Source organism: Gossypium arboreum, chromosome 13, assembly GCF_025698485.1.
Source record: "Gossypium arboreum isolate Shixiya-1 chromosome 13, ASM2569848v2, whole genome shotgun sequence".
Taxonomy (NCBI): Eukaryota; Viridiplantae; Streptophyta; class Magnoliopsida; order Malvales; family Malvaceae; genus Gossypium; species Gossypium arboreum.
In genome coordinates, this window is record NC_069082.1 from 116951552 (window position 1) to 116976095 (window position 24544).

The 24544-nt window shown below is 32.9% G+C and overlaps 1 pseudogene; it reads right to left on the minus strand.

The window, feature by feature from the left end:
- Positions 1-2486: 2486 nt before the first annotated feature.
- LOC108461200 (UPF0481 protein At3g47200-like) lies at positions 2487-23670 on the minus strand (annotated as a pseudogene).
- Between the last annotated feature and the right edge of the window lie 874 nt (positions 23671-24544).

Genomic DNA, 24544 nt, shown 5'->3' on the forward strand with positions numbered 1-24544 from the left:
GGCATTGTTAATGACTTTTTATTGCATGCGTCAACACACATGGCTTCTCGAAGATTACGTAATAGCCGTGTATTTCAGATCGAAATCCATTGCCTAAAGACATCGAGCAAATATCTTATCGGCTTCGAATGAGTCATTTGGAGAGTTTCAAATGTATTTCTCTCAATCTCTCTGTTGTGCAATTAGTAAAATTCTTGTCTGTAGATCTACTTTTTATTCTCTTTAAAACTGCTTTTATTCTTTGGTTAACTCTTTGTAGGAGTATCTCAAACAAAGACCGTGAAAGGATTGGCCCCGATCGATATTGTAAGGAAGTGACAATGTAAGTGCCATGTCTGTTTTGACTTATAAATGGCTACTCTTTAATTTTTTTTTGGGTAATTATTCATGCATTACACTTTTTAATAGGTTTGTTTTTAAGATTAAAATGCCCTCGGATGTTCGAGTTCGGTTAATCAATGACTTGGCGGACATAGAGTAAGTACTTATTTCATTGCATCGCTCTCTCTCTCTCTCACTAACACATAAATAATTGATAAATATTTGATGCCCTGAACAATGAATGTATCATAAAACTGGTTATAATTATAAAAGAACCAAAAAGAAAGAGAAGTACGCCCAAGACAATTTGGTAAATAAGCATAATTTATTTAATGTATAGCTTAAGACTTTTATTGCAAGTATTATGTAAGTGCCTAATTTGGAGTTTCATTTAGAGCATTCTTAGCCAAATGATGTTTTAGCTCCATTAGTTGATTTTATTTATTATTGCTAGCCGCCACATTTGAGATCTAGTATTTCCTTTACTAAGGCTTTTTGTTAGCTGTTGGAAGTTTTCCTTTTTCCTTTTTGGCCAAGGTTTTTTTTTTTTGATAAACTTTTTGGCCAAGTTGTTGAATGTTCTAATTGGGGCCTGAATTTGGAACTTTGCTTCATCAACATAAATACGCTTAGATAGGAGATTGAAGAACAATTGACTAGTAGATGGTATTTAAAAATGCTATTGGCATTGTTTTAGAATCATGAAAGAAGTGACGATTAAATATCTCTTTGTTTTCATATGTTCAAAGAGATGTTAATTTGATAATCATATTTCATTTTGTTCCTGATATTGTATAATAGGTGTTGATTGTGGAAAGTATATCAGATAGTAGTAGCTAATGGCTTCAATTGATATGTCTTACAATTTGCGTGTATCGATTGAGTTTTGGGTGCAATGATAAGTTGCAATCGGGATCTCTCATTGCTATTTTCACAAAAGCTAGATCTCGCCTAGTTGCGGTAGTGAAATAGTGTTTATGTATTAAATTACATATTAAATCAATGTTTATGTATTAAATTTAAATTCATTAATTTTTATATTTAGTTTTGAAATTTAAATTTTAATGGAAAATTTCATTTAATTAATATTTTTATTTATCCTTAAAGTATATAGTATAGATTTCAATTTTCAAAATTAAACATAATATAATATTTTAACATAGAAATAAATATTATTTAATTAAAATAAAATAATTTTTAAAAGGTCATATTTTTAGCGGCGTTTTTAGAAAAGCGCCGCTAAAACGTGACCTTTAGCGGCGTTAGGGAAAAGCGCGCTCTGTGTCATGACTTTTAGCGGCGTTTGTGGGAAAAGCGTTACATGGTCATGACCTTTAGCGGCGTTTGTGGGAAAGCGCCGCTAAAGGTCCTGGTCTTTAGCGGCGTTTTTTTCTAAAAAACACCACTAATTTTTGCGGCGGTGTATATAGCGACGTTTTTTGCGGCGCTTGGGAAAGCGCCGCTAAAAGTATTAGTGGCGCTTATAAACGCCGCTAAAGGCAAAAAAAACGCCGCTAAAAGTCTATTTTCCTGTAGTGCTGGTGAAAAAAATGTCCTTGATGTCCAGGATCTGGGTTTATCATCCAATACAACTTTCAAAGCACAAAAAAATGGTTTTCAAGCAATAACAAATCGTACCGCATGTCACTTGAAACATGTCAACCCAGTTTGCTAAAATAATCTAAATCACCCTTCTGGATTAGCTAAACAAAAAAGCATCCATCGTATACCATCATATCTACAAATTTTGCTTTATCTTCAAGGTCAGGAGGAAGAGGATGTTCATACCATTTGCGAGATTTTCCTTCCAAGTGTTTCATTGCCTCAAAATTGGTTGAGACCAAGGTGGGGTTTCTCAACAAACTTCTCAAACCACCCCTTTTTGATATCTTCCATCCTCGCCAAGTGTGGCTCACAGTAGTGATATGGACCAATTGAAATCACATTTGGTAATTCATAGGTTTTTTTTCATTTACTTCACGTAGTCGATGAGGCATTTTTAAAATTGTAAAAGTTTCCATTTAACATTAAACAAATTTGTTATGGAACTGTTAATTCAATACTTTAATTATTTATTCTAATAGCAACTGTTGATATAGTTATAAGTTATTTTCAAATATATATTGATTACTAAAAGTCAAAAATATATATATGTGACAAGTTGATTGAATCCAACGTAATAAATAAATACAAAGAAGAGATCACACAGAATTATGAACATGTATCCCACATCCCAAACCAACCCTTATTCATACAAAGACCAAACTAATAACACGAAGCACTTGGAACACATACAAAGTCATAAGAAAAAAGGACTACACTCTCCAAATCTAGAAATTAAGGCTTCCTTTGGATGGTAAAAGCCAATCCAAAGGGAGCCTAAATGAGAAACAAGATAACACCTTAAAAAGACAAAAGTCACCAATAAAATATAAAGCCGAGTGTTCAAAACTCCCATAGCATAGTATCAAAGCCTGATTAACAATCCAAAGCAGCAGAAGAAATCCAGGAAGATCTGTGATATATACAAAATCAACATATGGCTAACAAAACCAAAAGAATTATACTGCTCATCCATAAAATACTATACATGAACATGAGAATAACACCAACAGTTAGGCCAAGTATATACTTACCTGATGGACTTTGGCTTTGGTCTTACTGTTTAACATAAGAAAGAAGCGAAAATATAGTTTGCAGCAGGTTAAGCAGGAGCAAGGCAAGCGCAGCAAGAAATGATATGAGGGACCAGGGAGTGTTAAAATAATTTTTCTTCAATGCTGCCTTCCATTTGTTCCATTTTCTGTGGCAATGCTCGTTTACCCTATCAAATATGTCAGCATAGTAGAAGTCTTCAGACATCATGTAAATGGAGTCCCGAAGTTTGTTAAACATTAGGGCAACTGCTTCATCGTCTCCTAACCAATTATCAATTACTCCACTTTCACAAAGTAGTTGCACATCCTTGCCTGTGTTGATGAGGTTATCCATGAACACCACATAATCAACAAAATAAGTTGGTTTCCCCCTTGGGAAGAACTGTTCGTAGGCCATGTAATTACGGAACAAAGACTGTCCAATCGTTGACTTGTAAGGTTGGAATCTTGAGTACTTTGGTATCTTTGGTAAACATTATATCAAACATGACCTCTATCCCTTGGTTCTGATCTTTCATCTTCTCAATATGGTCACCAAAGAAACTGATTCCAGCACCTTCCAGCTCTGTTGCGCTACGCATGAATTTCCATGAGCGTTGGGAATTTGGTTTTGCTGCTGCTACTACTACTGCTGTCGATGCTTGTACTGCTGCTGCTTCTTTTGCTTTAAATTCCTCATGTTTCTTTATTCCTAGAGGTGAAGGATGTTGACAACTATGTACTAAGTCCAGTAGATGGATGATATCTGTTTTGGGTGAAGGAAAGTGGGATATTTTGAAAAAAGAAAGAGCAGAGCGAGCCAAGTGATGAACATCTCCTCCAGAATTGGGCACCATCATCAGATACAACTCAAAAAGCACAAAGAAAGGAAGCTGGTTTTCTAGCAGTAATAAATCATGACGAATGTCAGTTTGAATACGTCCCACTTGAAAAAGATCGTCTACTGGATAAATCCCCTGGATTAGCTGAACAATAAAACAACCATCAAGGAGCATAATCTCTACAAGTTCGACAGAGTCAAGGTAAAAACCTGCTTCTTCATAGCATTTGCGAATTCGTGGTTCTAAGCTTCTCATGGTCCTTGCAAGTTCATTGACGTTAAGGTTGTTTTCCTCAGCTATCTTCCCAAAGAAACTCCGTTTGATAACTTGCATCGCCTTCAAGTGTTGCTTACCATGGTGATAGGGACCAATTGAAACCACATTTGGTTCATAGGCTTTTTCATTCACTTCACGTAGTCGATGAGGCACTCTATATAAACAGCCGCTATTTTCAGTTACCGCGGCTTGGCTCTGCATTCCCCGAGAAGGAGCCAGACATAAGTAATAAGTAAATAATATCAATGGGCAAAAATATTGCACTGTTTGATCTACTCCGTACAAAGGCAAAATTTATTTATTTATTTATTTTTGCAATAAGAAACATTCCTTATAATTTTAATATATATATATTAAGGATACACTTTTGAAATTTAAATTATTAAATTGAAAAAAGTTATCATTTAAACATAATTTATCTAGGTCGAGCCTAAAATAATTTAATTCAAGATAAATCGATTTGAATGGAATTACTATTCGATAATAATAGTAATAATTAGTCAACTGTAAGCAAATACCAAAACAGCAGGACTTTTCAATTACTATTGAAGTCTAGCTTAATCTTTAAATCTTGTGTATCCAAATAAATCCCAGGCCTAGAACATCTAATGATACTTCTAAATCGCTGCCCCTAAAGCTTAATATAATTAATTTCTTAATTTAAAAATAATTTATTTAAAGTCGAACCTAAAAAAATAAATTCAAGATAAAGTAAGTTGAATTGAAGTACTATTCTAATAATAATGATCAATTGATTGTAAGAATATATAATAACAATAGGACTTTTCAATTACCATTTGAGTCGTGTTAGTCTCAAGTAAAGATTGTTGTTCATCAATAAAAGCCACAGGCATAGACATTTTAACAAAACACATAGAATCTTCTTGTGGCAGTTGGAAGCTCCCCTGAAACTATTAGTTGCATAGAAACATGAGATAATGAATTTCTTAATTTAAAAGAAAGACATAACTATTAAGTAAATAATATGAATAGATATGAAACTTGCATTATTTATCTACTCCCCAACAAGGGCAAATTTTATTTATTCTTTTCTTATTGAGATAAGAAACATTGCTTGTAATTTTCTAATTATATCTGCACTTTGTTAGTACATTTATTGAATATTGTTAATCAAGAATATAGTTAGCAACTTTAATTACAAAAAATATTTGTTAGAATAGATGCAAGTAAAAAATATCTATTTTCCTTGAAATTTAAATAAATGTTATTTAGAATTTATATTCAAATTATATCACCTTAATAAAATTTAATAAAGTTGCCGGTAGACCTATCTAATGCTGGGCATAGACGAAAATATGTATGTTTTTTTTTCTTTTGTAAAAATAACTCAAAAAGAATTAATTAATTATAAAAATAATTTAAAAAATTTAAATATGAAAATAGCTTGAAATTTATCGTAGTTAACAGTCTTAGATAGTACCATTCCCTAATTATAACTTAATCACTGTTTTTTTTTTAAGAAAATATTTTAGATATCATCAAAGTGTAGACGATACCAATATATATTTTTCAAAAACTCGTAAAAAGTATAAATATTCACTATAAAAAATTTTAATAAATACAGTCAAAGTTTCTAAGGAACATGGGCAAATTTTTAAAAATACATTAATAATAAAACTCTTTAAAGTTTTCAAAGCTTCAAAGTACTTGAAAACTCTTCTCTCTTCTCTCATTTTTCAAAAAGATTTACTATGAAAAATTTTCAACAATCCTCTCCTTTCTCATTCAGACTTCTTTTTCAAAAACTTTTACTTTTTTTTTTATTAATCATTCATTAATAAACTCAGAAATTTATTAAAGTTAAAAAAATAATCTCTTTATCTCCCTATCATGTCTTCAATCTACATAACTCAGCACTGTTATAACTCAAAAACGCCTTCAATCAAATCCAAAAGTGACCAAAGAAACCAAATCTAACCCCTTCTCCTTCATCTTCCATGGAAGACCTCCTTTTCCTCTTTTTGTTTAGCTTTGTTTCTTTACCCTTTTTTTTTTTTTTTTGGTATGAAACAGATTTGGAAAAAAAAATTCATGGTGGGGATTTTGAATTGGACTAAAAGGATTTAAAACATAGGTTTACATGGTGGGTTGCTTTGCACTGTCATAGAGATATCTGATACTTGAAATTGAAATTGAAAGAATTTAAAAGAAAAAGAAATCAAGGAAAAGCAATTTTTTTTTTTGAATTAACAATATTAGTCTAGTCAAATTGTAAGGCAGCCGCCATAATAATAATAAAATACTTTTTTCGTATTTTTTCTCAGTTTATTTTAAATAACACAAAATTTATCGATATTGCCTGACATATCGACGATACTGATTAAAAATATTTTTTCTTTCATCGTCAATACTCGTATTTTTTACGAATTTTTTGAAAAATTATATACTGGTGTAGCTTGACATAATAAGAGTACCAAAATTTAAAAAAAAAAATAATGATGGGATCATAACGAGAGAAGCGATGCCGCAGATGTATCAAGCAACATCGATGGCTACTATAAATTTCAGATCATTTTGGTATTTATTTTTTTGAATTATTTTCATAATTAATTAATGTTTTTTAAATTATTTAAAAGAACTTAAAATTTGCTCAATGCAAAAACAGTAGAATACTTTTTCAAATACCTCCTCTTAGGAAGGTGGACTAGCAGGCGTAGCTGCCGAAAGTTGTACTTCAAGTACACATGGCCAGCTACTTTTTTTTAGTCTTTCATCTCAACTTTGCCAAGGTTAACCTTGATATCTATCTACACTAAATACAGAAGTTTTAATTGATTAAACTTGATATCATAAGTAAACATTAATTTATTTATTAAAATTATTAAAAAGTTTATATATTAATATATTTTAACAGCAATTTCAATTTAAAAACTTTTCAATGTTAAAGAAATTACATTCAACTTTTCAATGTTAAGAAATTACATTCATTCATCTAAAAACTACACATTATCACTAGCGTAATACATAGCTCCCCTCCTTTTTTTTCTTTTTATTTTTTTTCCACCTTTTGTTTCCTTTATTAACCAAGCCTTTTGCTTCTTTTATTTACACAATTCACTAAAAAGCAAATATATTTTTAGTGGATATCATGCTTGAGGACAAGCATCGGCTAAGTAGGAAAATTTAATAGCAAGATAAATTCGTATTTTTAGTGTATTTATTTTTGGTTAATTATCGGATAAAATGCTATTAAATTTAGATTTTTCTTATCAGGAATGAAATTGGTGTGCTGAATTCAAACTCTTACAAAAATGGGCTAAATTGGAACAAAAAAAAAAGAAGAGGGCTTGATTGAAAGATTAAAGATACGAAGATGACTGAGTAAAGCTTGAAGGGTTGAAGATTTTTTTTAAAGTGGCTAGATAAAGATTAAATGATTTTTTATATTGTTACAACTTTGTAATTAGTTTATATTTAATCTCTAGTTCAAATTTAATTTTTAAATTTTGAATTATTTAGTGATAATATCTAGGAAAAATTTAGCTAAATTTTAGCACAAAATGTGTGCATAAATACCTAGTGACTACAGCTAATTGAACACACACTTTTGCCTTTAGCATTTAATAAAATTCTTTAGTTTTTCCCCATTCCTGCATCATACTCAATTCTCTATTTCATTTGTTTTCTATTTGTTTTCAACCTTTTAGTTTAATTGCCTTCCAAGGCCTTTTCCCTTTCTACTTTCCAAAATTCCATTTAAACAACTTATTTTCAAGCATGATTTTTTCCATAATTAACTAAACCCTTTTTAGCTTTAGCTTGAAAATTGCTCCAACAAAACAATTATGAGATACGAACCCGCTCAAAAAAACTTCTCAATTTGGTATTCGCTGTCTCTCCGGTATATGGGGTAGTACAAATTTGTCCCTCAAAGTTGATTCAATTTCAAATCAAAAAGCGCACATTGGGTTAGAATCGTTTGGTGTATAGTTGGGAAGTTGAGTCGGCGGTGCTGTATTCAAAATCCCACAAACAAATTGGCGTGTTCAATTGGAAAAAGCTAGTTGGATATCTCAGGGGAGATAGTGATCAAATTTAAATGGCCCACACGGTTGAGGCCGTTAATTCGAGTTTGGCTTTCGAAGTCTTAAATTACGGGTACGTGCCACGTGGTTGGAAATTCGACAAGGATCGATTTGCAGGTGATACCGGGATCGACTACGAAAGGAAAAGTTGGCGATTTGAGGGATCCTCGATTGCTATAACTAGCTTATTGCTTGGAAGGGAAATTTTGTTTCAAGGATCGATTCAAGATTGGAGTACACCGAGGCTAAGGCTAAGCTTAAAAATATTTTATTTACCAATTTATTTTATTTTTCTTAAATTTATTTTTACATTTTCAAATTTGTTTTTATTTTATTTTATTACACTTTATGTTTCCTTATTTTATTATCTTAATCAATTTAAACCTCCCATTTTTATTTTTTTTTAGCATTACTACACACAAGTCGTGGGCAAGACTGTGACTGCGACAACGAATCTGGTCACAAGAAAAGGCGAAATTAGATAACTAGTCCCTATGAATTCGACTCTACTGCTCTATATTTCAATTTACTGTTATATTTGTCATAAGAATTTATATTTAGTGGTTTCATCGCCCATCAAGTTTTGGCGTCGTTGCTGAGGATTGGTAGAAAATTTTTAATTTTTGTTTGTTTTCTTTATGACCAGGTCAGAATCAAGGACTCTAGCATTTGAACTGGAGATAGAAAAGTTGGCTCGTACACTTCGAAGAGAAGCTATTCGGCGCGGTAAACAACCATAAACGATTTTGAAAAAGGATCTAACACCAAAGATATCTACTCATCCGAAGATTCAGACGAAATGGTAGATCAAACTATATGCCAACTTGCAACTGCACCAGATGAACAACAACAGCTATGCATAGCTTATCCGGCGTGCGAAACATCGTTTAAGTTAAAGTTGGGATTAATACATCTATTGCCTACTTTCGCAGTTTGAAAAAATAAAACCCCACATACTCATCTAAAAGAGTTCTACATGGTTTGTTTGAGCATGAAACCAGAAGGAGTAACTGAGGATCAAATAAAACTACAAGCTTTTCCTTTCTCATTAGCTGACTCTGCTAGAGAATGGCTATTTTATTTACCTCCAAGGTCTGTTAATACTTGGATTGATATGTCTCGATTATTTCTTGACAGGTTTTTCCCAGCAGCTCGAGCAGCCGAATTAAGGAGGAGTATAGTCAGAATACAACAAAAGGAAGCATAATCACTTTATGAATATTGGGAGCGATACAAGAAGTTGTGCACAAGTTGCCCATAACATAGCATATCTGAACAGTCACTTTTACAGTATTTCTACGAAGGGTTACTTCCAATGAAAATGAAAATGATTGATGCTACTAGTGGAGGGGCTCTTGTGAACATGACTCCTCAAAAAATTAGGGAATTAATTTCAACTATAACTGCAAATTCTCAATAGTATCGACCATCTATGGAACCTACGAGAAGGGTTCATGAGCTAAGTACTCCTTCCATAGTAAAAAAGATTGATGAACTTATTAATGTGGTTAAAAATATGCTTGTAGGATAAACAAACCCAGCTCGGTTGTGTGGGATTTGTGCTAAGCCTGATAATCCTACCGAATCGTGCCAGACTTTACTTAAAGACACAATTGCACAAGTAGATTCTGTTGGGAACTTCCCAAGGCCTCTTCAAAGGCGCTATGATCTATATTCAAACACGTACACTTCATGGTGGAGGGACCACCCAAATCTAAGCTATGGATCGAACCCTCGATACAATCAACCATATCAACCAAGACCACATTCACCTCAACAATATCAACCTTTAAAGTCATCTCTCGAAACCATAGTAGAAAGGCTAGCCGTTAGCACCTAAAAGTTCCAACAAAGGACTAAAACGCATCTCCAAGAAATGGATCAGTAAATAAGTAATTAGCTCTTACGATTAATCATTTGGAGAATCAAGGAAAATTACCATCTTAAATCGAGCTGAATCCACGTCCAAATGCAAGTGCTGTGACAGTAAAAGATGGAAAAGAGTTAGAACTAGTGCTAGGTATGAGTCGTGACCACGACGTTGAACAAGAAGTCAAACCAGTAGCTCCCACTAAGCCAACGCCTCATAAACCATTTGTTGTACCTCCCCCATACCTTGAAAGGCTTGTCCAAGTTAAAAAAGAGCGAGAGGAAAAAGAAAGTCTTGAGACATTCCGAAAGGTATAAATTAATATTCCTTTACTTGATGCAATTAAATAGGTTCCACGTTATGCAAATTTTTTGAAAGAATTGTGTACCAACAAAAAGAAGCTCCAAGGAAACGAATGGTTGAATGTGGGAGAAAATGTTTTTGCAGTGCTGCAAAGGAAAATCCCGCCTAAGTGTAAGGACCAATTAGCATGTTTTAAGTTTTAAATGGATTGAATTAGCATGTTTTGGATGTTCTTAAATTTGTTTAAAGCCTTGTGATCATATATTATGTATTGGTTTAGGTAACTATGCATTTGGGTGAAAAATTAGTATGAATTTGGTTATTTTTGGGCACACACAGCTTGGGACACGGGCTGTCACAAGACTGTGTGATGCACACAGGTAACCCACAGGGGCATGTGCATAGAGGGTATTTAAAAATAGTATATGTGAAGTTTTCACACGGGCAGGCACACGGCCTGAAACACGACCGTATGAGGGCATTTTGAATGTTTCACGAGCTGACCCACGGCTTGTGACACAGCTGTGTGATTCAAATCAGAGAGTTAAACAGTCCATGCACACGAGCATGTAAGATAGCCACACAGCTATGTTTAGAGCCACACGAGCTGAGCTCTGTCAGATGGCCTGGACAAATAGTCGTGTGGCCCTTAACTTGAAAATTTTTAAATTTTTCCTAAAATTTCTGATTTGTTTCAATTTGGTCCTTGAATGGTTTTAACTTATTCCTAAAGCTTCGAAAGTTCAATTTAAGATCCGAAACTGAATGATCTCTTTCATACTAAATATTAATTGTAATTATGGAATTAAATTGATTATTAAATATAAATTGTTATCAAATGTTCTGACTTGTACGATAAGGCTCTTTAACCCTATTCGGTAACAAAACGAGATATGGGTGTTACAATTAATCTTCCGTTCCATGGATAAGAATAAATCCAATACTATAAACACCGTCCTTGCCTTTGCTGAATCTACATCATCATCTGTAATAGAACCCAAAAATAAAGCTCTTGCAACACTCTCCATATCTCTTAGTACTTCACAACAACCTGTAACTTCCTCATTTGCTATCCTATATACATTGAACTTCAGACAGCCTTACGGAAGAAGGTGTCATATCGATGAATAAGATCTGGTTTTAACTGTATCAAACCTTCATGTTCGGACAAATCCACTAAGAGTTCTCCTACACCATTAACTTATTATGTACAACTCTTATCCATAACATTGCCCTCATCTTAGATTGAAATATCAAAGCTTCCATAGTCATCATCTTTCTTTCGAAGACAATTTCATTTCTGGTATCCACACTGACCAGCAAGTTGCTGAAATTAATACCAACCATAAACTTTTACGGACTACTGACAATTTCATGTTATAACACAAAGAATAAAATTCAGCAAATCCTTCTACCGATTTCCATTCAACCTCCCACCATTTGAAAAATTTATAGCAGAATCGTTTAATACATTTGCATATGAAGAATAGATGATCTACTTTCTTTGGTATTCTTTCACACCATGTAATTTTATCTTATATTAATTTCTAATTATTTCACTTTTGAAAGGACCAAATGAAAGCTTTTTATATTTTGGAAGACCAACGTACGATTTACTATTGGTTAACTTATCTATTGGGGATTGACTCGATTAATCAACGAACAAGTAAAAATAGCTAAAAAAATTAAGAAATTGAACACCCAAATTTAATGTGGAAAAGCCCCTCAAAAGAGGATAAAAACAACATGTAAAGATAAATTTACTATAATGATAAAAGAATGAAGAATACAAAATATAGAGATAAAAACTAAACCCCGAAAATAAAGAACCCTCAAAACGTAAACACAAAAATCTCTAAATGTGTTATGAGTTCTAATATCTAATAGGTGCATTTTCTAAAGTTGTAAAAGTGCCTATTTATAGGCAAAATTCATAGGTCAAATAATAATAAAATAATCTAGACTAATCAAAATTTGATTGAAATAAATAAATAGAATTTAACTAGAAGATTATTTCTCAAATTTGACTGAAATAGGAGTCATTCTTAACAAATCTCTACCTTGACTCATATTTCCACAATACCATCTTTGCTAAAGCTCGCCATTGGCCTATATTGAACTATACAAGAAATTAACTGAGTCAAATCTGTGCTTAGAAACTGGAAGACTTCTAGCCTTCGACTTGTACACTGCCAAATCAAAATTAACTCGTGTATAATTTTCACGAACACACTGCCCAAACTTTTCAAAACTTGCATCCAAAAGAGAACCTCTCTTCAACGAAACGGTCATACATTTTTCCCTCCTATGACCAAGTTGCCTTCGCTCCAAACGAGTTGATTTTGACTCTATAACGGATGAGGGACGTCAGATTTCACCAGTCACTATAAAACCTTCTAGAATTTAAAGACTATCAGTCTTTTTACCTTTCAACAAAATGAGAGCTTTATGAGATACCTTAATGCCACTCAAATCGATGTTGATTCTTCATCTTTTCAAGTCTCAAATACTCAATGAGATGAGAATCTTTCGTAAATCAGGAACAAGCCTAACATCTGAGAGTGTCCTACTCGTCCCATCATGCATCCTAATTTTAACTGTACCAATACCAATTACCTTACTAGATGAATTGTTTCTCATGCGCACAACTCCACTTTCAATCTAACTGTATGTGGAGAACCATTCTTTATTGGGACACATGTGGAAAGAACATACCAAATTTAGGATCCACTCAGACGTAAGCTCGGAGCTTTCGCTCCTTGACACTAACAAGAAATCATCACTGCTTTCGTCAGCCAAATTACCACCAGCTACATCTTCCTCGTTACTCTCAGCAGCCCTACTTTGACGTGACTTAACTTTTTACAATAGCGATACCTTTTGTCTCGCTTCTTTGATGCTACCAAAACGGAAGCTTGCTTATCTGCCTCACTATTCAAATCAAACTCATTGTTGAGTTTTTCTCTACTCAACAAATGACTCTTCACATCTTCGAACGAGAGTTTGTCTCTGCCATAAATTAGAGTCTCCCTGAAAGACTTGTATAAAGAGGGTTAAAAGCACAATAATAGCATAGCCTAATCTTTATCGTCAATCTGAACCTCAACGTTCTTTAAATCATATAAAAGAGTAATGAATTGATTGATGTGATCTCTAAGAAGCTTACCTTCGTTCATGTGAAACGTAAACAGACATTGTTTCAACACTAAACAGTTAGCTAGAGACTTAGTCGCATAAAGAGTTTCTAACCTTTCCATAATTCGGATGATGTCTTCTACATCAATACCTCCTGCAATACCATATTCGTAATGCACAATTGGATTACAGCCAAAGCCTTTTCATCAAACTCTTCCCATTATGTTTGATTTATATTCTCAAGCTTTTTTCTGGTAACTACCTTTTTCAAGCCGATTAGAATTAGAATTGCCATCATCCGAACTTACCACAAATTGAAATTTGTCTCACCATTGAACTTCTCAATAAATGCCTCCAAAGAGGATAAAAAACCACAGGCAAAGATAATTTTACTATAATGGCAAAAGAATGAAGAGTACAAAAAATAGAGATAAAAACTAAACCCCGAAAAGAAAGAATCCTCAAAATGCAAACACAAAATTCTCTAAATGTGTTATGAGTTCTAATCTTTATGATGTATTTTCCAAGGTTGTAAAAGAGCTTATTTATTGGCTAAATTCATATGTCAAATAATAATAAAATAATCTAAACTAATCAGAATTTGATTGAAACAAATAAACAGAGTTTAATTGAAAGATTATTTCTCAAATTTGACTGAAATAGAGTCTTACTTAACATTATCATATCATAATTTTATTATTTCTAAATAAATTAAATAAAAAAATCATTTTTAAGGAAGGCGAAGACCAGTATTACTCCCGATGTTACCTCTAAAGCCAAAATACGAACATCCAGACATCTCAAAAATAAGAGGAGAGAGATCCTGGAGTTTTAGTTAAAGAAATATTCGATGATGTAGATTTTTAATTTTTTACGAAAAGGATAATCAAATAGAAGGGAAAAAATACTAAATCACCCTTTAGATAGGCAAAAGATTGAGAGAAGAACGACTGGATTTGTGATGTTTTCTAGAAAAAGATGAAGATTGAAGAACAAGATGATCAAAGATGATAAAATAAATAATGAGAGAAAAGTTGTGGTGAGTATAAAGTGAGAGTAAAAGTGTATCTATATAACTTGATTTGTTTTACATAATTTTATAATTTTTTATATGAGTAATATTTTAAAATTTTATCATCAAATTTATCACAATATTTGTTTTATTATACATGTAAAATTTTTAATTGATATAATATCTTTATCATATGGATCTAAAATATATTTGGATTTGAAGTGGTGAGCTTCCTCAAAGTGGCGAGCTCATTACTTTGGTGAATTAAGAATGTGAATTGAGATCTCGGAGAAAGATGCGAGCTGCTTGAAGAAGAATCATGTAGCTGACAAGCAATTGGATTTGAAGAGTGTGCAAATTTTGTTTACAGATTATGTTTTCCATTTCTTAGAAGATTTAGAATTTATTAGTAGAATATATTTGTTATTTATTAGCATAAAATCTTTGTTATTTCTAGAAGTTTTTTTTTGTTATAAGAACCTATGTTTCATTGTTTAAACTAGGGATTTGAAATATATAAAATTTTTACAGACAACTTTGCTGCAAAATATCTCGTTTCTTTTCTGCAAATCTTTCTTACTTGGAGTCGTAATTCCAACAAAGTCCAAGAGGGGCTTCTTGTTGTTCATTGATGGAGCGGATGCATTTTTGTGCAAGTGACACCATTTAGTTCCTAGTAGTGAATGATATTCTGTTTGGGACAATATATACATGCATGGTTTTACTCAGGATGTTAAGGGTAATTTCTTTATGCTAGTCTTAACAATTTTCCTTCATGGCTGTTTTCCTGGAAGAGTTTTCTATGTTAACAATTACAAAAAGAAATATAGAATTTCCTCAACTATAATTGTTGTACGCCAAAGTAAAGGATGAAAACGTTACTGGCTCCACTAGTTTTGTATAATGTTCACCTTTGAATAATGATTTTGTTGGCCGAACTGTTTTTGCTGGCGGAACAAAAACTACATGAGTGAAGCTCAGAGAAGTGCATTGAATGCGCATCTTTTTCGCATTGGTTACCAGTCCAAGGATATAGTCCTCGCTCTTGCTACAAAGCGTCATGGTGATCTTAATTCAGCTGTGGCCAAACGTATTGATGAAGTATTGGAATTCCCTTTGTATGGGGAAGATGACCGTTTCAAATTGCTAAATTTGTACCTATACAAGTACATAGCTCAGGCTGGCTCGAGAAAACATGGTGTGCTTCAGAATTGTTTAAAAAAGCAGCAGCAGAAGATTGAAATCAAGGGACTGGGTGATGATATCTTAAGAGAAGCTGCTGCTAAAACTGAAGGATTTTCAGAGAGGGAAATAGCCAAAACTAATGGCTACTGTACAAGCAGCCGTTTATGGGAATGAGAATTGTGCGCTTGACCCGACCCTATTTCGTGAAGTGGTGGATTACAAGGTTGCAGAACATCAAGAGAGAAGAAAACTGGCTGCTGCCGATGGAGGTCGGGTTTGAAATTCTTTTTTTTTTCCTAAAATTTTGTTCACTGAATTTGCACTTGGGTGGCAAATTTCGGCAATGACTGGTAGTTTAGCTGATTGATTAAAAGGCACAATTTTTTAGAGTTTAGGGCATTAATGTTGGTGACTATTATTGATGAAGATTGGTAGTGGCATAGTAGGGAAGAGTCTTAGCAGTTTCCGATAGAGTTTCAATATATCGGATGATGAAGTTAATTGTAGCTAGGATTATGCCCTTACGATGCAGCCGTGCATGATTTGCCAATAACAAATTATGTTGAACACGTTCATACATATTTGATACTTGCATATAAGTAAGGAGTCCTACAAAACTATGTTAGCCCCTAACCTTCATATATAACAGGAAATTGATTTTTGGTATTAACTCAGATTTCTTCTAGAGTTGGGATCAAATAACACAAGTTAAATTTGTAATCCGATCAGGTAAGTTCATATCCTTGTGCACAAGGTTACATGGATGATTTCACCTCTTGTATCTTTGGTTGAGTTATTTGATCCCATTACTATTAATTTTATTATACAATACTTAGAACTACTCATAATCTCTATTCGATCCTTAAATAGAAAAGTAAACGTACTTTAGTGTACTTGAATCCACGTTCATCTGCACTAGTAATAATACCAATGCTAACCAAGTTAAACTCAATTGATCGACTTGTCAAAATAATTGATATCTGTTAATTAATTATTATTTTAAATAATGTTTCTTTATATTAACTATATAAAATAAAGCTATACTGTAAATTAAATATGTTAAAAATACTTTAATTATGATTTAATTTTTTAATATAATATTTAAGTTGTTAAATAAGTTATATTTTAATTATATTTAATAAATTGAATAAATAATAATAATTTGCACTAATTATAATAATTAAAAATATAAAATATAATAATTAAATGTGTAAAAATATAAATTATAAAATTGTTTGAAAGTTTATACATTAATATCATTTGAACAACAAATTCAATTTAAAAACTTTTAATCTTAAGGAATTGCACTCATTCATTTAAGAGCTACACTGTCACTAGTGTAATACATAGCTCCCCCCCTCCTTTTTACTTATATATTTTTCAACCCGTAGCTTGGGTGTTTTTGAATCTTGTTTCCTTTATTAACAAAGGCTTTTGCTTCTTTAATTTATGCAATGCACTAAATTATTGTAAGTTACTATATCTTGTTTTTTGTTTTTGAAAATAATGTATAGCAGTGTTTGAATTACCTCTTGGGAGGAGAAAACTCCATGCTTAACATCACCTTTCTCTATATTAGAACGTGAAGGCGTCATCTCAGGCCAGCTTCTTCCCATCTGTTCCAATTGTCAACTAAAATTTATAATAAAAAATTTAAATAAGTAATTCAAATTAAATATAATTTTTTAACTTTCAAACACAAAATTAAACTATCCCAATTTACTCCCAACCAAAATATGTACAAATGGTTTTCGATTTGTTGTCAGGAAAAAAATCGAAAGACATTTCAAAATTATAATTTTTTTTTATATAAAACAACCATCCTAATCCTTAAATAAGAAGAAAAACATGCTTTAGTATGTTTGAATCCACGTCCTCCTATACTGATAACAATATCGATGCAAACTTTGAATGTTGATGCGAATTAAGTTAAAACTCAATTAACAAATTTTTAAAAAAAAATTAAACTGCTTATATAACTCAATTAATTTTTTTTCTCTAAAATTTGGCTCTTTATATTTTGAATCGCCTTAACCATAGACTTTCAAAATTTAATCAACATATTCTTTTGTTGGTTAAAAATTTATTGAACTATTAAAATTTTAATCATACTAACTTGACTGCCCCCATGAAAGTCTATATGTATTTCATTGTTGATATGGATATTTTTTTTTTAAAAGCAATTTATGGATAATTTTTAATTTATTGATTTATAAATATTATTTATATATATTTTTATGAAGCACATGTGAATTGTTATGTAAGTTGATACATTAATGCTGTTAAAATTTATCAATTCAATCAACTTTTTCATCCAATAAAAATAATTTGACTAAATTTTAAAGAATAAGGGCCAACCAACAGCAAAGCCAGAAACTTCATTTTAAAGGAATTGAAACTAAATTATAAAATTTTTGAGAGAATCAAAATCAAAATATAATTTTATTTTATATTAATTTATAATTACATCATTTTGAAAGGACAAAATATAATTATAATTATACTATTGATTAAATTATAATATTATTATTTGTAAAGAGAATAAATTATAAATTTTGGAAGTAGGAGACGTAATTCAAAAACAATATAAAACCAAACAGAAATAAAACTAAAGTAACAAAAGTTTATGTTTATGATTTTCAAATTCTAATTGAAACTTAGTTTTTCATGTTATTCCTCACTAAATAAGCAAAAACAAAACAAAATGCCAATCATGAAACTGAATTTAATGTTATTCGGTCAGGAAGTATATAATAATAACTATACTATATAATTTTGGAACTATAGTTTTTATTTTAACAAAATTTCCCACTCAGCCGCTCAACTTAGGTTTTAAATTATATCAAAGAATGACTATTACCAACCTACAATAAATAGCCAAAAATAAATTTTTTACATTTTTACCCTTACCAAAAACAAATAAAAAAGGAGGAAGGAAATACGAGGGAGTTGATTAACACCAGAAATAGTGATGATGGAGCATACTTCACCCAAAAAAAAATATAATTTTAAAAATTCATAAAAATCAACACAAGTATGCAAACATCTCAAAAATAAGAGAGTTTTAGTTAAATAAATTATTGATGGTGTAAATTTTCAATTTTTTACAAAAAGAATAATTAAATGGAGGAATCCCATACTGAACCATCATACCGTATAGAGAGTCCAAAGGTTGAAAGAGATGTGTTAGAATTAAGTGACCCAAATTCTTATTTAAATAAAATACGATGGAAAATAAAATAAAAGTAAAATCCATATAGAACTAGACTTCTTTTATTTTATTTTAGAATAAGGTTTTTAAACCTTATTAAACTCCATCTATTTTATATTGATTAGGATAAGGTGTTTCAATCCTACTAGAATATGGCTTTGCAAGCCTATAAATAGACATAGTCTATTCCTCTTGTATTTGAGTAAAAATTTTTCGACATAGTGAATTTTCTTCTCCTCTGCCCGTGGTTTTTTTCCCGAAAGGGTTTCCACGTAAAATTTATGTGTTCTTTATTTTATTTATTTTATTCTATTTTATTTTTCACAAATTGGTATCGAGCTTAGGGTTATTCATCTCGATCACGGTAATGGCGTCTTTGAAGTATGAAATTCCGCTGTTGGATCGCAACACCAGATTTGCGTTGTGGCAAATTAAGATGCAAGCAGTTCTTGCACAGATGGATCTAGAGGATGCCCTACTAGGGATAGATAAGATGCCTTCGACATTAACAGATGAAGAAAAGAAGCGTAAGGATCGAAAGGCATTAACACAATTACATCTCGCATTTGTCCAACGAAATTTTGCAGGATGTGATGAAAGAGAAAACGCCATTGCATTATGGAAGAGGCTAGAACAAATATGTATGTCGAAAACTCTAACAAGCAAGTTGCATATGAAGCGGCGTCTTTATGCTCATCGTTTGGAGGAAGGTGCGTCAGTACACGAACACTTAACAAAGTGTTTAAAGAAATTCTCTCAAACTTGGAGGCCATGGAGGTTCAAGATGATAAGGAAGATCTAGGGTTGATTCTACTTTGTTCGTTGCCCTGTCTTATTCAACCTTTAGAGACACGATTTTATATAGCGCGAGTCTCTCACGCTTGATGAGGTTTATGATTCTTTAACCTCGTATGATAAGATGAAGCATCTTGTGGTTAAACCCAACTCTCAGGGAGAGGGTCTCATTGTTCGTGGGAGACAAGACCGGAATGTTGATGATGATCGTGGTAGAACACAGGAACGGAATCCTCGTGGTAAATCTAAGGGTAGATCGAAATCTTCAAACAGAGGTAAAACTTGCAACTTCTGCAAGAAGAAAGGGCACATTAAATCTGAGTGCTATAAGCTACAAAATAAGATTAAAAGGGAGGCTGCGAATCAAAAGGGAAAACAGCCAGAAAATTCCGGTGAAGCTGATGTTGTAGAAGACTACAGCGATGGTGAACTTCTAGTTGCTTCTGTCAATGATTCTAAAGTAAGCGAGGAGTGGATACTTGATTCAGGCTGCACCTTCCACATGAGTCCCAATCGGGATTGGTTTACAACTTATGAAACAAGATTCAAGGTGTTGTTTTGATGGGAAATAATGCTTCATGTAAAATCGCGGTGTTGGAACAATTAAAGTTAAGATGTTTGATGGAGTTGTCGAACACTTAGTGACGTGCGGCATGTTCCGAATTGAAAAGAAATTTAATTTCGTTGAGTACTCTTGATTCAAAAAATGCAGATACACACTGAAAGTGGGGTTTTAAAGATTTCAAAGGGTCCCTTGTTGTGATGAAAGGGCAAAGAAAGATTGCCAAGTTATATGTTTCTGTGGTTCTATCATATCGGTGATGCAATTGCCGCTTCCTCTTCCTTGTCGATGATGATATTACTAAACTTTGGCATATGCGCCTAGGGCATATGAGTGAGAATGGCATGGCGTAATTAAGCAAAGAGGACTTCTTAATGGGCAAGGAATTTGCAAACCGAATTTCTGTGAGCACTTGTGTTTTGGGAAGCAAAGAGAGTTCGATTCACTAGAGGAATCCATAACACGAAGGAAACGTTGGAGTATATCCATTCGATCGTGGGGGCCGTCCGAGTGCCTTCGAGAGGTGGAGCTAATTATATGCTAACCTTTATTGATGATTTTTCCGTAAAAGTTTGGGCGTTCTTCCCAAGCGTAAAAGCGATGTGTTTTCCACATTTAAGTCTTGGAAAATTATGATTGAAAAAGCAGACGGAAAAGCAGATAAAATACCTCCGCATGCACAATGGCTTAGAGTTCTATTCGATGAGTTTAATAGATTGTGCAAGTCGAAGGGATCATGAGACACTTGACGATTCGTCATACTCCACAAGCAAAAGCGGCGTTGCGAAGCGAATGAACGAGCGATCATGGAGAAGGTTCGATGTATGTTGTCAAATGCCAACTTACCGAAGTCATTTTGGGCGTAAGCGACCTCTCTTGCATGTTTTTGATCAACCGATCTCCATCGGTTGCCATTGAGAAAAGACTCCACAAGAGGTATGGTCCGGTAATCCCGCTAATTATTCGATTTAAAGATTTTTGGGTGTCTGCGTATGCTCATGTTGATAATGGAAAATTGGAACCGAGATCCATTAAATGCGTTTTCTTGGTTATAAAGTCGGTGTAAAAGGCTATAAGTTATGGTGTCCTGAAAATAGAAAAGTTGTGATTAGCAGAGATGTTGTTTTTGATGAAACTGCTATGCTACCTAACTTATCTCTTAAAGACTCTTCCAATAAAGAAAACCAAAAGCAGGTGGAGCATCGATTAATACGTGAATCAACTCCTCAAGCCAGTACAAAAATTGAGAATAGAGTTGCTTCTTCACCGCAATACTCTATCGCCAAAAACAGGACAAGAAGAGAAATTAAACCTCCAAAGAAGTATGCCGAGGTTGATCTAGTTGCTTATGCTTTAAATGTGGTGAAGATATAGATGCGAATCAAGAGCCATTTAATTATTCGAGGCGATTAGTGTGAAGACTCGAAAAGTGGATGTTTGCTATGCAAGAGGAGATGGAATCACTTCACAAAACAGAACATGGGATCTTGTAAAACTTCCTAAAGGTAAAAAGGTCGTTCGTTGTAAATGGGTGTTTAAAAAGAAAGAAGGGACTCGGGAGTTGAAGAACCCGGATATAAAGCAAGGCTTGTTGCAAAGGGTTACTGATCAAATTCCGAGTGGACTTCACAGATGTGTTCTCTCCGGTTGTTAAGCATAGTTCGATTCGAGCTTTGCTTGGTATTGTTGCCATGCATGATTTGGAGCTTGAGCAGTTAGATGTAAAAACTGCATTTTTGCATGGAGAACTTGAGGAAGATATTTACATGCAACAACGAGAGGGTTTTATAGTCTCGAAAAAGAGGACTATGTTTGCTTCTGAAAAAGTCCCTTTACGGTTTGAAACAATCACCAAGACAATGGTACAAGAGGTTTGATTCCTTTATGACTTCTCATGATTTCAAAAGAAGTAGTTTTGACAGTTATGTCTACTTTAAGAAAAATGTTGATGGTTCTTTTTGTATCTACTTCTTTATGTTGATGACATGTTGATAGCAAAGAAAAGATAAAGAGAGATGAGAAAGGTTAAAGCCCAACTAAGTGAAGAATTTGAGATGAAAGATTTAGGACCAGCAAAGAAGATACTTGGTATGGAGATTCTCGAGATAGAAAAGCAAGTAAATTGTACCTAAGTCGGAAGGGTACATTGAGAAAGTTCTTTGCGAGTTCAATATGCAGAGTGCTAAGCTTCGTTAGTACTCCTTTAGCGACCCATTTCGGACTTTCATCGGCCTTATCTCCTCAATCGATAATGAGATTGAGTACATGTCACATGTTCCATACTCTAGTGCAAGAGGATCTCTCATGTATGCTATGGTTTGTTCACGCCCGATTTATCATATGCATCGGTGCGCTTAGCGATACATGGCGAATCTCGGTAAAGAACAACGGAAAGCGATTCGGTGGATTTTAAGATACTTACGAGGCACTACTAATGTTTGCTTACAGTTTGGAAGAACTAAAGATGGAGTTATAGGGTATGTTGATGCTGATTTTCTTGGAGACCTTGATAGAAGAAGATCTCTCACGAGTTACGTCTTTACAATCGGAGGTTGTGCAATTAGTTGGAAAGCCACTTTGCAAACTACATCGCTTTGTCTACCACTGAAGCCGAGTACATGGCGATTCTTGAGGCTTGTAAAGAAGCTATTTCGTTGAAGGGACTATTTAGTGAACTCAATGAAGACCTTCAAATCAAGACAAGATTTTGTGACGATCGAGTGCCATCTTTCTTACAAAAGATCAAATGTTTCATGAGAGAACAAAACACATTGATATTCGGTATCATTTTGTTCGTGATATTATTGCTCGTGGTGATATTGTTGTGAGAAAAATTAGCACTCATGAAAATCCTGCAGATATGATGACTAAGTCACTTCCTATAACCAAGTTTGAGCATTGCTTAGACTTGGTTGGTGTTCATTGTTGAAGTTAAACCCTTAAGGGTTTTTGGAAGAGGTGAAGAACTTGTTTATTGAAAGTTCGCGATGAAGAACTTGTTCATTGAGAATTTGTGTCAAGGTGGAGATTGTTAGAATTAAGTGACCCAAATTCTTATTTAAATAAAATACGATGGAAAATAAAATAAAAGTAAAATCCATATAGAACTAGACTTCTTTTATTTTATTTTAGAATAAGGTTTTAAACCTTATTAAACTCCATCTATTTTATATTGATTAGGATAAGGTGTTTCAATCCTACTAGAATATGGCTTTGCAAGCCTATAAATAGACATAGTCTATTCCTCTTGTATTTGAGTAAAAAATTTTTCGACATAGTGAATTTTCTTCTCCTCTGCCCGTGGTTTTTTTCCCGAAAGGGTTTCCACGTAAAATTTATGTGTTCTTTATTTTTATTTATTTTATTCTATTTTATTTTTCACAAGATGAACAAGTAAGTTTGCGATGCTTTCCAGAAAAAGATTAAGATTGAAGAACAAGAGAAAATGAATGAGAGAGAAAGTTGGGGTGGAGGATGAAGTGAGAGTAAAAGTAATGAAAAGATATATCTATCTATCAATTTATATATATATATAAAAGAATTAATTAATATTTTATTTTTCAATTTTATTTAAAATGGGTCTCATTTTAGAATTAATTTTAATAATAAAATATGTTGATTAATAAATAAAACAAAGAAATATTATTTTAAATTACATTTATTTTTAAAAAAAACCAAACTGATATAACAATAAAAGAATAGAAGAAACAAGTGGGTTAACATAGGACATAAACCCACCAGAAAAACGAAAGCTAAACCCAACTAAACCAAAAAAATTAAAACATTTCCAAAGAAAAACAAATGAAAAGACAGAAAGAAGAAAAATGACAACCAGTCTAATAGTAGCTGGAGTCCACTCAGCATTTCCGCATTTAATGCACCGTTTCCAGTCAAAAAAAAAAGAATTTTTTACCTCAATATTATAAAAAAAAATTTATACACCAAAATAGGTTGTCAGCCAGATTAATTACGAAAATGGTATGTTTTTTTAGGTCGTGCCTATCTGACAAGCACAACCGATTTTTTTAATATTAATTTTTTTTTTCGTTTAAAAAATTATTATTATATTATTTTTTTAATATTTATATTAATATATATGTAAAAATACGGGTTTTATACAAGTAAAAATACTCAAAACGGGTCGAGCTTGTCAGGTAGGCACGACTAGTCGTCTTTACTGACAGTAAAGGCACAACACCTCTCTCATTGTGCATTCCCCTGCATGCTGCCCATTTTTTCTCATGAGTCTTATCTGGGAAAAAAAAAATTTATGGGGGACCTTATAAGCATGGTCCCCCCACCATATTGAAGCATCTACGGGTGAGAAAGAAAGGAGAGAAAGGAGAAGGA